This window comes from Copidosoma floridanum, unplaced genomic scaffold (assembly GCF_036245765.1).
Source record: "Copidosoma floridanum isolate Cflo_tuat_1 unplaced genomic scaffold, Cflo_Japanese_pri ptg000013l, whole genome shotgun sequence".
Lineage (NCBI taxonomy): Eukaryota > Metazoa > Arthropoda > Insecta > Hymenoptera > Encyrtidae > Copidosoma > Copidosoma floridanum.
Genome location: NW_028321890.1, coordinates 35592827 through 35603972, shown reverse-complemented (window position 1 = coordinate 35603972; position 11146 = coordinate 35592827). Strand labels below are relative to the sequence as shown.

Genomic DNA, 11146 nt, shown 5'->3' with positions numbered 1-11146 from the left:
AACGAATGGAAAGCAATAAAGAACTCTAAGACGGTTAATATCTGTTATAATTTTTTGTCTCCGAAAAATATAAGGTACTTTTAATTAGCCACCACTTTTAATCTGCTGAATCCAGATTTTCTTTATTAAAAAATGAAGGGCAAAACAAGCTCAAAGTTTATTAAAAGAAAGTATGAGCCATTCCTAATAAATTCTTAAAAAATAGGTATGGGTTTACGTAATCAATAGAAACGTAAGGAAGTAAATTTGAAAATTGAGCTATTAGCTAGAGCAGTCTTATGGCCACGTATCTTCATAGTTGCATAGTATAGTCTCATTGAAATGGTTCTAGAAATTCATCTCCATAACAAATTGGTATGTACTAAAAGAGACTCTACGGCTAAAATCAAAGTAAAAGTCGCTTACAGACTTACTAGGATATACAGTAGCAGAGGATGATTCTCAAAATTTCATAGCTATTTAGAACCCATATTATTACTATGGTATAATATACTTACCATTTAGGTTCATCTTCAGTTGTATAAAATTGAAGATACCATATTGCTATATTATATAGGGTTTATAAAAATAAAACACGTCTTTTTGCTAATAACTGTAATGAATCAAATTAATTTTGTTTATTTAAAAAAACGTACAACCATAACAAATTGTTCAACGTACTAAAACATAAGACTTTTTTTAGTTATTACGTTTATCATAAATGCTACACGCAAATACTATTGTTACGGTTACCATTCCTTAAAGTTTCAATGGAAAGTGTCAAACAAGAAAATTTTTATGTTGAAACCATTCTCGCTGAATTTTATCAGTTCAAGCTGTGATTTCTCTTACATTGAAGGTTGAAAAATTGTTGAATAAATAAACAAACAAATAAGCAGTAAACAATTATAGTAAACAGTATGTTTTCGTGAATATAATGTAATTTTTTTGAGCTAATTGTTTAACCGTTGTGAGTATATTAATTGAGTCAGTGTTTGCATTATAAAAACATCCAGAACAAGTAAAATCGTCAAATGATGATTTTATTACGTAATTACATAATATTAAAATTTATATTTCAACCTGGTTTACAATACGCTAACATTCTATATTTCCATTAATGAAAAAATCCTTCACCTTACATTTATTTTAAAAACGAAAGTATTAAATATGGAACAATGTAAAACATCTCAACGGGAAAACTTAAACGTTGCAATTATCGGTGTAACATATTTTGATGCCTGTATTCTCTACCGCAGCGTTACTTCTTTGAGCTTTCTGGCCTTTAGGGATTTCAAAGCACGACATATATTTACGATCACCTACGATTAATCAAAAAATAGATAATTTAATTAAAATTATTATTTGTTATAACTTTGTGCGGGCGCGTGTGTGTATGAACATATTTTTAACTCACCATAAATAATCATTGTTGCACAGCACCATTCGTTCGTGCGTGAACCATGTGGGAATTCAAATAAAGGACTCCATTCCCGCATAGAATTTTCAACATTTTCATAGTTGCAGTCTTTAGACTCCACTGAAGCGGAATTTTTACAATTTGAAGTATCTCCATTACAAAAATTACAACGTAACCCAACAGCTGTAAATATATTATATATTAGTAAAAAAAATTTTTTCAAACATATTTTTGAAAACACAGTATTACCTCCACTAATGGAATATACGAAAATCAAAGATACCACGATAGTACTCCAAGAAAAAAACATTTTAGTTTAGATCGACGACGTGTTACCTATTTAACTTGCGACTCACTAGCAAACGAGCTTCACTTTACGCTTTTATACTAGTGACTATCATCTGACTGAACAGTTAAGATAACCTCACTCACGAGAAATGTAGTAGGTATCTGTAGGAAAAAGATAACTATAAGCGCTTTCTCATAAAGTTATTCTGAAGTCTTATTTATAAGATGACCATTGTTTATCTATTGTCATCTTTTGGATGAAAATATGTACTTTACACGGCCATTTTCATATTTTTTTAGCTTACGGATCGTTATGGAAAAAGCTAATTTTAACTCAATGGATTTATTCCATTTAACTGAATGTGATCATTACTGTTATGAATTGTATCTTACATAAATGATTATATTATTTATGCACATTCGATCTTACCTATAGGATGAAAATAATCATAAATATTGCTGTAACTGGAATTAAAATAATACATTTTACCTCTGATTGAAAGATTGTGAATCTAAAAAAGGTGTTTATTTTACATGCTCTAACGGTGATAAACAGCTTTTTAGCACAATAATTATTTTCAAACTGCAAATAAGTGGGGGCAATCTATCAATTGTTTTTCTTTTATTTTTGTTTTCCACACTTCTATTCTCATTTTATCGAACTGATTATTTTACGAAAATTGCGAAATAACAAATTATTTTGCCAGCTACTGTTTGATATATTGTTAGAGTAAAAATTTTTGTGTGTAGCAGTAAGTATAACTTGTACACAACCGCTGGGACAGAGTCGCTCTATATTTTTAACTCGTAACATTAATTATTATTTAAACGTTGAAAACTTTCATATTAACGAATGCTTTTTTTAAATCAATTAAATCGTTAATAAAAAAGTTTCATCCCAACAACACCAAAGTTTTTAAGGTTATAAAAATTTTAGGTAAAAATTAAAGAATTTTTTACAGCAGTTAATAGCTTTATGATTGTATTTATCTGGCATCTCGAAGAATACAAAGAAAATTTATCATTTCAATAGATAAGTCACAAAATTATTTTTTAATGTGCATGCTTGATTTTGCTTCTATTTCAAAGATTTCAACATTTTTTATCTGCTGTAATAAAGTATGTGTGGCTGTTGAAAAATCATGAAACAAAATATATTCACGTATAATTATAAACACATACTGCTACACTTGTGCCTTTAGCTACGTAGATCATTGTTACCATCAAGGCTATTAAGGGCCTGAAGAATACGTAAATTTTAAACTATCGAGAGTATGGCAATTCGTTTTTTGATACTTCTGTGTAGGTACAGATACCAATCATGTAACGAATAATCACACATACTTGACATTGTTAGATTTATTTAATACCTTTGTTCCTACACGTGTCAACTCTAGTACTCATTGATATTTCATCTTGACGATTTGTAAAGGCAACTTCATGATGAATTTAGCAATTACCTTACAACAATTGTGATTGAACATTATTGGATGTTTGTTTTCCGTTACACAATGTACAACCAAATTTTTATCATTAACATTATTTCGCCATCGCATAACATCAATTATTTTATTTTTTTCGAGCAGTAGTTGAATATTTCATAAAAAAAAGTTCATACTTCATTCCTTTTAGATGAAGCACCCAAAAAGTGTGTACACACATTTTACCCATTTGTAAATCCACCCACAACGATACAACAGCTCGTTCAAGCACGCGTATTATTTATTTCGTGGTACACCGCGAGAGAAAACCTATCCAATTTTAGCTACACGAGAACGAGCGGGGGGGGGGTCGCACCAATCGAGAGATTCGTTATCGCAACGCGATTTTTTTTTTATTTCACAAATTTTTCTCTTATCGCCCAACATCAGCCCGTCCACTTGACCAATTGAATTTCTCGCAAAATTCCTGCACACGCAGCCATTCCCACGCCGAGGATTTTTTTACTCCACGCACAACATAATGTGTACCCACCGAAGCGTCGATTTTGATATCGTTTTAGCAACGAGAACGGAAAAAACGAAGCACGAAGCTCGCCAAATAACCGACAAAGAACGAAAACGTGCCGAAGAAAAGAGACACAAAAAATTCCCCAAAGAGAATCATACGCGTGTACGTATATACAACGCAACCCGGGAAGCTCTAATAGTCGTAACACGTAGGTATACATATGGGCCTTTGGAAAAGTTCTCGGCTACGGGTCGCTCGCGTAAATAAACTCCGATCTACAGATGTGCGAAGCTCTCGATGTACCGATCCGTCAGCCATACCGGACGTCCACCCATCGAGTAGTGATGCGGACATTCGTTACCTTTTCGCAAATACGAAACCCTCTTTTTTTTGTTGCGCGCACTCGTTGTTCTTTTGTTGTTGTTTTTTTTTTTTCCTCCTCTCGCGGGGCGTGAAAGCTCTTCAGCAACGCGCCCATACCCTCCTACGAGCATAAAACACGTGGACCAATTGCACTGCGCGTACGCGACACGGAGCCTCTTTTTACTTCGCTCGTCCACCCCGCATTGTTGCTCCCTCGCGTTTTTCCGGCCCTTTTAGTTTTCCGTTAATGGTCACATATATACCTGTAATTAATTTCACCACCACTCTCTTTTTGGTTCCCGCGCAGTGCCCATAAATCGCCCAATTTTTCCGTACCTCCCTTGCACGCAACAAACCCGGTCTTTAGTACTCCCTCTTTTTTTTGTTCTTATCAGCCAATAAGCATCGGTATTGATGCCTCGGCGCATAAAGTAAACTTTTTCTTATTCCACCCAATTAAAGAAAAAAAAAATAGGATACACGCACGCGCACACTTGTTGAGAGCGCCGTGAAGGGAAATAAGGGCGAAGAGGGAGATGATCATCGGAGAAAGAAACAAGAGAGGCGGGAGATGGAGGAACGCGAGGAGAAGTTTAAGTAGGAGATAAATGGGCGTAGCGAAGGCAAATAAAGTAAAAGGGAGAAAAATCGAAGAACGCGGGGGTGGGGGGACATAGGCGGAGGAAATAGAAAGGCGAGCGGGTGGGTTAACGAAGCTTTTTTTTTTGTTGGGGCCGCATTAGAATGCCGTCCCGATGCCAATTTGGGAGGAAGCTGCGCACGGACGTATACGGGGCCCACCCCCCCCCTCCCGGTTAATTAAAAACAAAGGCAGTAGCAGCCACGGAGGGGGGTGGGGACACGTCAATCTTATTTGGCTGCTGCTACTGTCCTACCTATACCTACACGTATAAGATGCAAGTCCCGAGAAAGCAAAAGGGCCTGATGGCGGTGAAATAAGAAAACAACAGCGCCGCGGCCGAATGTTGGTGTACCGCGAACCGAGAATGGAGGGAGGTGCGGATGGAAGAGAAAAGGCTCCTCGAAGAAGAGACGCCCCGTAGATTTGTTGCGTGTCCTACTAGTTTATTAGTACGTGTACATATATTATACCTACACACAGTATACGATTATCATGGATGGAGCTTTAATTAAGTCCGTGAGCTCGTTATGCCCCAGCCGTACCAAGAGCTGTTTATGCGTGGCCTACACTACAGCTCTGTAAGATGTACATCTCTCAACCCTTTGGCATGCGTTTTCTTTTTCTTTTTTTTTTTGTGTTGTATACATATATTTGTATGCGTGAGCCGGTGGATTAATATTATATAGTCTGACTTTGTTGTTTTTTTCCTATGTCGTCGTATACGTGCCGCTTCTGTATCCCCGAACGTTTTTGTCTTCATTTACTCGGTGCTCAAAATTCAAAAATCGGGCGTACGGGTAAGATTTTCCTTCGACTCTAACTAGAGCATCGATAAATTAATACAATGACTTTGGAGGGAAAATGAAAGTACATTTGTACATCTCTTGCTCACCCAATTCCCCAATGATAACAATAATAATATAGTATACCTTTGGTACGACGATCGGCTTAACCGTATGTGCAAGAAGAAGAAGAAGAAGAAGAAGAAGAGCACATGGCACAAAGTAGTGGTGGTGGTATAGATTCGTCCCGGAAGAATTTTGATTGGGTCGCAAAAACGGCTCACCCTTTTTTTCTTGGTTTGTTTCTTTCCTTCGACCCCCCCCCTCCTCCTGCCCCGTCAACTGGGCGGCTTCCGTTGGGTCCAAATGAACGTAAAGTGGGCGAGCGCACATACGTTTTGGGGAGGAGGCAACCGTCCTCGTCGCGGCGACGCAATTAGCGTGGCCGTTAACGGCCCGCCGCAAAAGTTTTGCAGCTTCGACCAAGGGCTGTACATATACATGTTGATGTACTTACACACAATTTACGAGACATTGTTGCACTTGTTTGCTAAGAGTATAAGTAAAGCTGTACCTGTTCATCGCGATGATGTCTAATGAGTTGCGATAAAACGCCGAAATTTATGGAAATAAGTGTATTATAAGCAAAAAGAGGGGGAGGGGGAGCTGAGGTGAAATTTTGCAAGTAGCATATAGAGAGAGTTCAAATCCAGGGGGTGTACGTACAGTGGCTGGAGTTGCACAGATACACATATATATTAATAATACATGTATACTTTAGTGAGGGACTCGAGTCGATGCCAAACTTATATTATTATGTACGACGCTTTAATTGGACATGCACGTCTATATATACGGGACGAGATGAGCAAGCACGTGTGCATGTGTTCGCGCACAAAACTATATAGTTTGTGGTATATATTCGGTGGCAGTGGTGCTAATTAGCGTCGCCTTCCCTCTCGTTTTCTTCTCCCTGTCTTTCCCTTCTCCGTCCCTCAAGTATTGCCCAAACAACTCTTTTTTTTTTTTCGTTTGCTCGCTTTTCCGCTACGACTTGCCGTGTGTCGCGAGCAAACGAGTACGATCGTTTTCTCCCAAATCCACGTAATTTAGACCTGCCTGTGGGTATAATTTTTCGCTATCACTGATCTTTTCACGTCGGTATCTCATTTTCTTCATTCATTTTGATCGAAGGGGGCCACTCGAAAAAATATGTACATGGTGTTTAAAAACAAGCTGTCACTTGTAATCCAACATTCATAATTTCGATGATTCTAGTGCAGATTTGCAATAAACGATTAAAAAAAAAAATGTCGAGGAACAAGTAAGTAACAAAAATTTTGTTGAGGAGGACAAGAATAAAGAAAGCCCCGCATCGCGCACGCGCTTGTACACAGGTATATTATACATGTAAGCGGCTCGCTCCGCGCTGATTAAAAGAAGCGCGATCGGCGATTTCTTGCCCCTGTGTGTATAGGTATATACATATACAATACACATCGTTTGTGAGCCGCGGCAATTCTTAACACGCCGGCATCAGAAGCGGAGGAGGCGAATCAGTGAGAAATAAGCTCCGGAGAGAGAGAGAGGGGGGGGCGTCCCCTATACATGTATACACAGGTCTCCTCTCATCGGGGCTCCAACGCGGGACGTTATATAATAAATCGGTCTCGTTAGCAAGAAACTTTGTTTTTGCCGAGAGCTGCCGCTGGTGCTCATTAGATCGCCACGGTGCGACGGTAATTAGAAGTTTTAGCCCTCCGACCCTGGCCCCGCAGCTTCTCCTCCGTCTACTCTCTCCCTTTGGAGCGTTTCCCCTTTTACTCCGGACCGCGGTCCAGCCCGGCCCCTGTTAACGCGCGCGCACTTGGTAATGATGTAGCCGGTGGAGTTCAAGCTCCGAACGGAGTGTATAAAAGAAGAAGGGGAGGAGGATGAGAAGTAGCTCCACCTCGTCGATTGAGCTCGATATCCGTCGCGATCGCGATCGCCCACGAGGAGGTCCTTTATACATTACGCCGGCAAACCTTGTACACGTATACAAGTGTATACCCAAGAGGCCTCATTGGCTATTAGATGCCGCCAATTATCGTTTTTCATCGCAGGGATAAGAAGGGGGTCCTGTTTCGCGACAATGACCGTTTATACCTCGTAACTCTTTCGACATCCTATATCTCCCTTGCTTCGGCCGATGCGTTTGTACCACCTATGTGTATGTGTATTAGTGCTGTAAATCATTAACTTTTTTTCCCCCTCTTCCTCTTCTTCTTTGGTTTTTAACATACGGTTGGTAAAAAATTTTCCACTTTCGAGCCATCTAAAGTATATTTGGCAGAAGCTATACTGCCGAAAACATACGTACCTGTGATCGGACGAGATAAAGACTCATTTTGGTCAATAAAAAAAAAAAAAAAAAAAATTTATTCCAATTGGATCTTCGGCTTGTTGACCCTTCCTTATCAGTAACAGCAATCCACCCCTAATCCCTTTTTGATTTACCTCTTTTTTTGGATAGTCATCAACGTACAGCTACATTGAGACGAAATTTTATTAATCCATGGTCACATGAAACTACCTTCATTTAAATCCCATTAAAAGTGCCACCACTATTCATTCATGGCGGCTTACCGAGTATACCAAAATTATGAACAAATACCGAAAAGGTAACCCGTAAACACTTAATCTACACTGATGTGAGCGGAAATTATATGGGCTCCCATATATAATTTGCGAATCGGACGATAGGTACCTACACATATATTTATGATATCGCAAATGTCCACCCTTGCGATGTAACCGTTGCGGGAATGTATGTGTAACACAATGGGTGCCCAACAAAGTGTGTTCTTTGTAACGAGTACATCAGAGAATTAGCACGCAAGGGGTGGAAACAAGTAGCTCCGGCATGAAATCGTAAAACGTCTCCGATGTACTACTTGGAAACACGCGTACACATACGGCTGCGGCAGAGAGAGAGAGGGGGGGGGTGAAGGAAGGAAGGAAAGAAGGAAGAAGCTGCGAGCACGACAGAGTATATATGTACACAAGGGGGTAGGAAAGTACGGGTTGGGGTGGGGAGGGTGCACTCGCGCGCGCGAACGAAGGTAAAAGGGGCTTAGGGGTAAAAGCTCCTCCCGTTGCAGCTTTCGCGTCGCTGACTCTCCCCATCTCCCCACACGGGAAGAAGGAACCAACTCCAGAGAGAGGGGACTGCCGTTGCTGAATGCGCCATCGTGTGCGTGGCGCGTACACATTATAATGTACACACACGCGCTCGCGCGGAGGGAGGGTCGAAGCGCAAAAGTATTATACAGCGAGAGAGCGCGGTAAAGAGGAGCGTGGTGGTGGTGGTGGTGGTGATGGGGGGGGGATGGGCTCCGGAGAAAGGGTAGAGTTTGCTAATTACGCGCGCTCTCTCTAATGAATAAGCTCTAATGAACCACTTTCTGTTAATTAAAGGCCGCCTCTGTATCCCTGGCCCCTCTGTCTCGGGGTCTTTTTTCCACCCTTCGGCTCTCTGTGTGTATGTATATAGCTACACACAGCCCGAAAGGAGGGCTAGAGAGAGAAGAGGCTTAGGGAAAAGAGCTCAAATGGAGGATTGGCCCTACCACCGGTGCGTTGGCTCGTACAACCCTTACGTGAATACCTACTCGGGCTTCCCCCTTCATCCCCTTTATCTATCTCACTTTCTGGTGTCTCTCTGTACCACCCGAAAACGAGGAGGCCCCTCTGATGCCCGAACTCGCGATAAAGCCCGTCCCGTCTGGTACTATTTGCGCTTCGCACATGTATGCACACACATATATATATATATATGTACAGCAAAAAGGAATTCAGCATCAGGAGTATAGCTTTAAATGCACTTGTTTATTTACACGCTATACGCGAATCACTTGCATTGGGTGAAGTAGGTATCGGATGCCGTAGCCGCAATCCAAACATCTGATGATGAATGAAAGAAGGGGGTGCTACTGCTGCTGCTGCTGCTGGTGCCTTTACATGCGTTTGCGGTGGGATTGTACGTATATTGGGGCAGGGGGTGGCTGGAAAACCACTCGTTACTCTCTGCAACTTGTTTTATTCCGTATACGTTTTGCAGGATCTCGGGCTCTTTATCGTTACTTTGTACATTATGTATGTTCGGCTGTAGGCGCGAGTAGTATGGGCATACATATATATATATACTACCTACTAGTGGAGAAATTAATGAAGGAAAAACTTTTAGTATCGCCCGCCATAGGTATACTCTATATATGTGTGCAGGCGAAGCTTTGACGCCACCCTGAGAGTCTGCACCTATATATATATAAAAGTAAGGTGTACACCCAATAAGTATAGTCGAGGAGATCACGACACTTTTCAGTGTAACACCACATATCGCATACAACTAATTGAACCTACGTTGCCACCAAGGCTTTTGACATGTATCCGCAAGTGGTATTATGCAGACGATCGACCGGTGGCAGTTTGTTTTGAATAGCCCCCGAGTTATGGACTCGAGTGTTATACATGGGGGATGCCGAGGCTTGACGTCGAGTAAACGATTTATAGAGGGTGTACTCATGTACTTGTGCTCCGATGCTTCTGTGCGCGAACAGTATACAGATGACGCGGAGCTATACTCTCACCGGCGTTTGATCGAATTGAATTTTTTCGCTCTTTTTACGTATACGTATACGGGGAAACTTTGCCGTGTCTACATGAAATTTACCAAGAAGAGGAAGAGCTGTTCTTTCCTCGGTTTATTTCATGTATGAGATTATAAACGGACGGTGAACAAAGTTGTTTTTTAACTGTGCGAAAGACGTTCTAGTGACTGATGGTCCATCCGGTATGAAGATCGATTTACAATACCCAAACAGGTGACAAAATAAAAGGATCATATAATTACGTACACGGGTACATTTTTAAGGAGAAAAAGCCACTCTGTGCGTACTTATATATTTCATGAATGGGTATACACGACCGCAGAGTTAATTTCAGCCCAATTATACTATCCCCGGAAAGACGAAGAACTCTAGGTACAAGAGTTGTATTTTCTTTTTTTTTTCTCGGTCGAGCGGCGGGCCATTTCAAGCGGTTAATCTATTCCGCTATTGTGATTCCCTCCCCTCCTACCCCTCGATTCGTATATATATATATATATATATATATATATATATATATATATATATATATACTTACCAGCTGTACTCATTAGGGAATCCGTTTGCAACGCCCCGCTTTTTTAAATGCCCCATATTTACAATTCAATTTGCTTTATAATGTCAAGCCTTGGCACGCCTGCAAATCTCCCCCTCCTCTTATTTTTGCCCCCCCCCCGCCCCTTCCGAGCCAAAGTATCATTGGTATGTAGTACGAGTATACACACACCCCGGCGCATTTAATGCCACGAAAGAGGGAGGGAGACACTAATGTAGGAATTGAGAAAGGAAGTGGCGTCGCAAAACAACTTACCGAGAGCACTCCAGCCGCCGCCGACAGGGAAAGGACAATTTCTTCCGGATACTCGATTCCAAAAGTTACTTCTCTCTCCCTCTCTCGCTGCGACCCTCCTCTATCTGTCGCTGAATTATTTTCTTTTTTGCCTCTATTAGCCTGGCCTGTTGTTCCCCCGCACCGTATTATTTTTGAACGCCTCGTTTAAAATGCAAAGTTGCACCCGATGCTGATTTCCGGGGAGGGTGTATTTGTACAGATAAACACATATATACATAT

At 40.7% G+C, this 11146-nt stretch overlaps 1 long non-coding RNA gene across 1 annotated transcript; it reads right to left on the bottom strand.

Annotated features, from left to right (window-relative positions):
* Positions 1-911: 911 nt before the first annotated feature.
* Positions 912-1715, bottom strand: LOC149375035 (uncharacterized). The gene is made up of 3 exons (XR_016292973.1): positions 1649-1715; positions 1397-1582; positions 912-1301 (listed from the first exon to the last, which is right to left on the bottom strand). It is a non-coding gene; the product is annotated as an uncharacterized LOC149375035 (long non-coding RNA).
* Positions 1716-11146: the final 9431 nt, after the last annotated feature.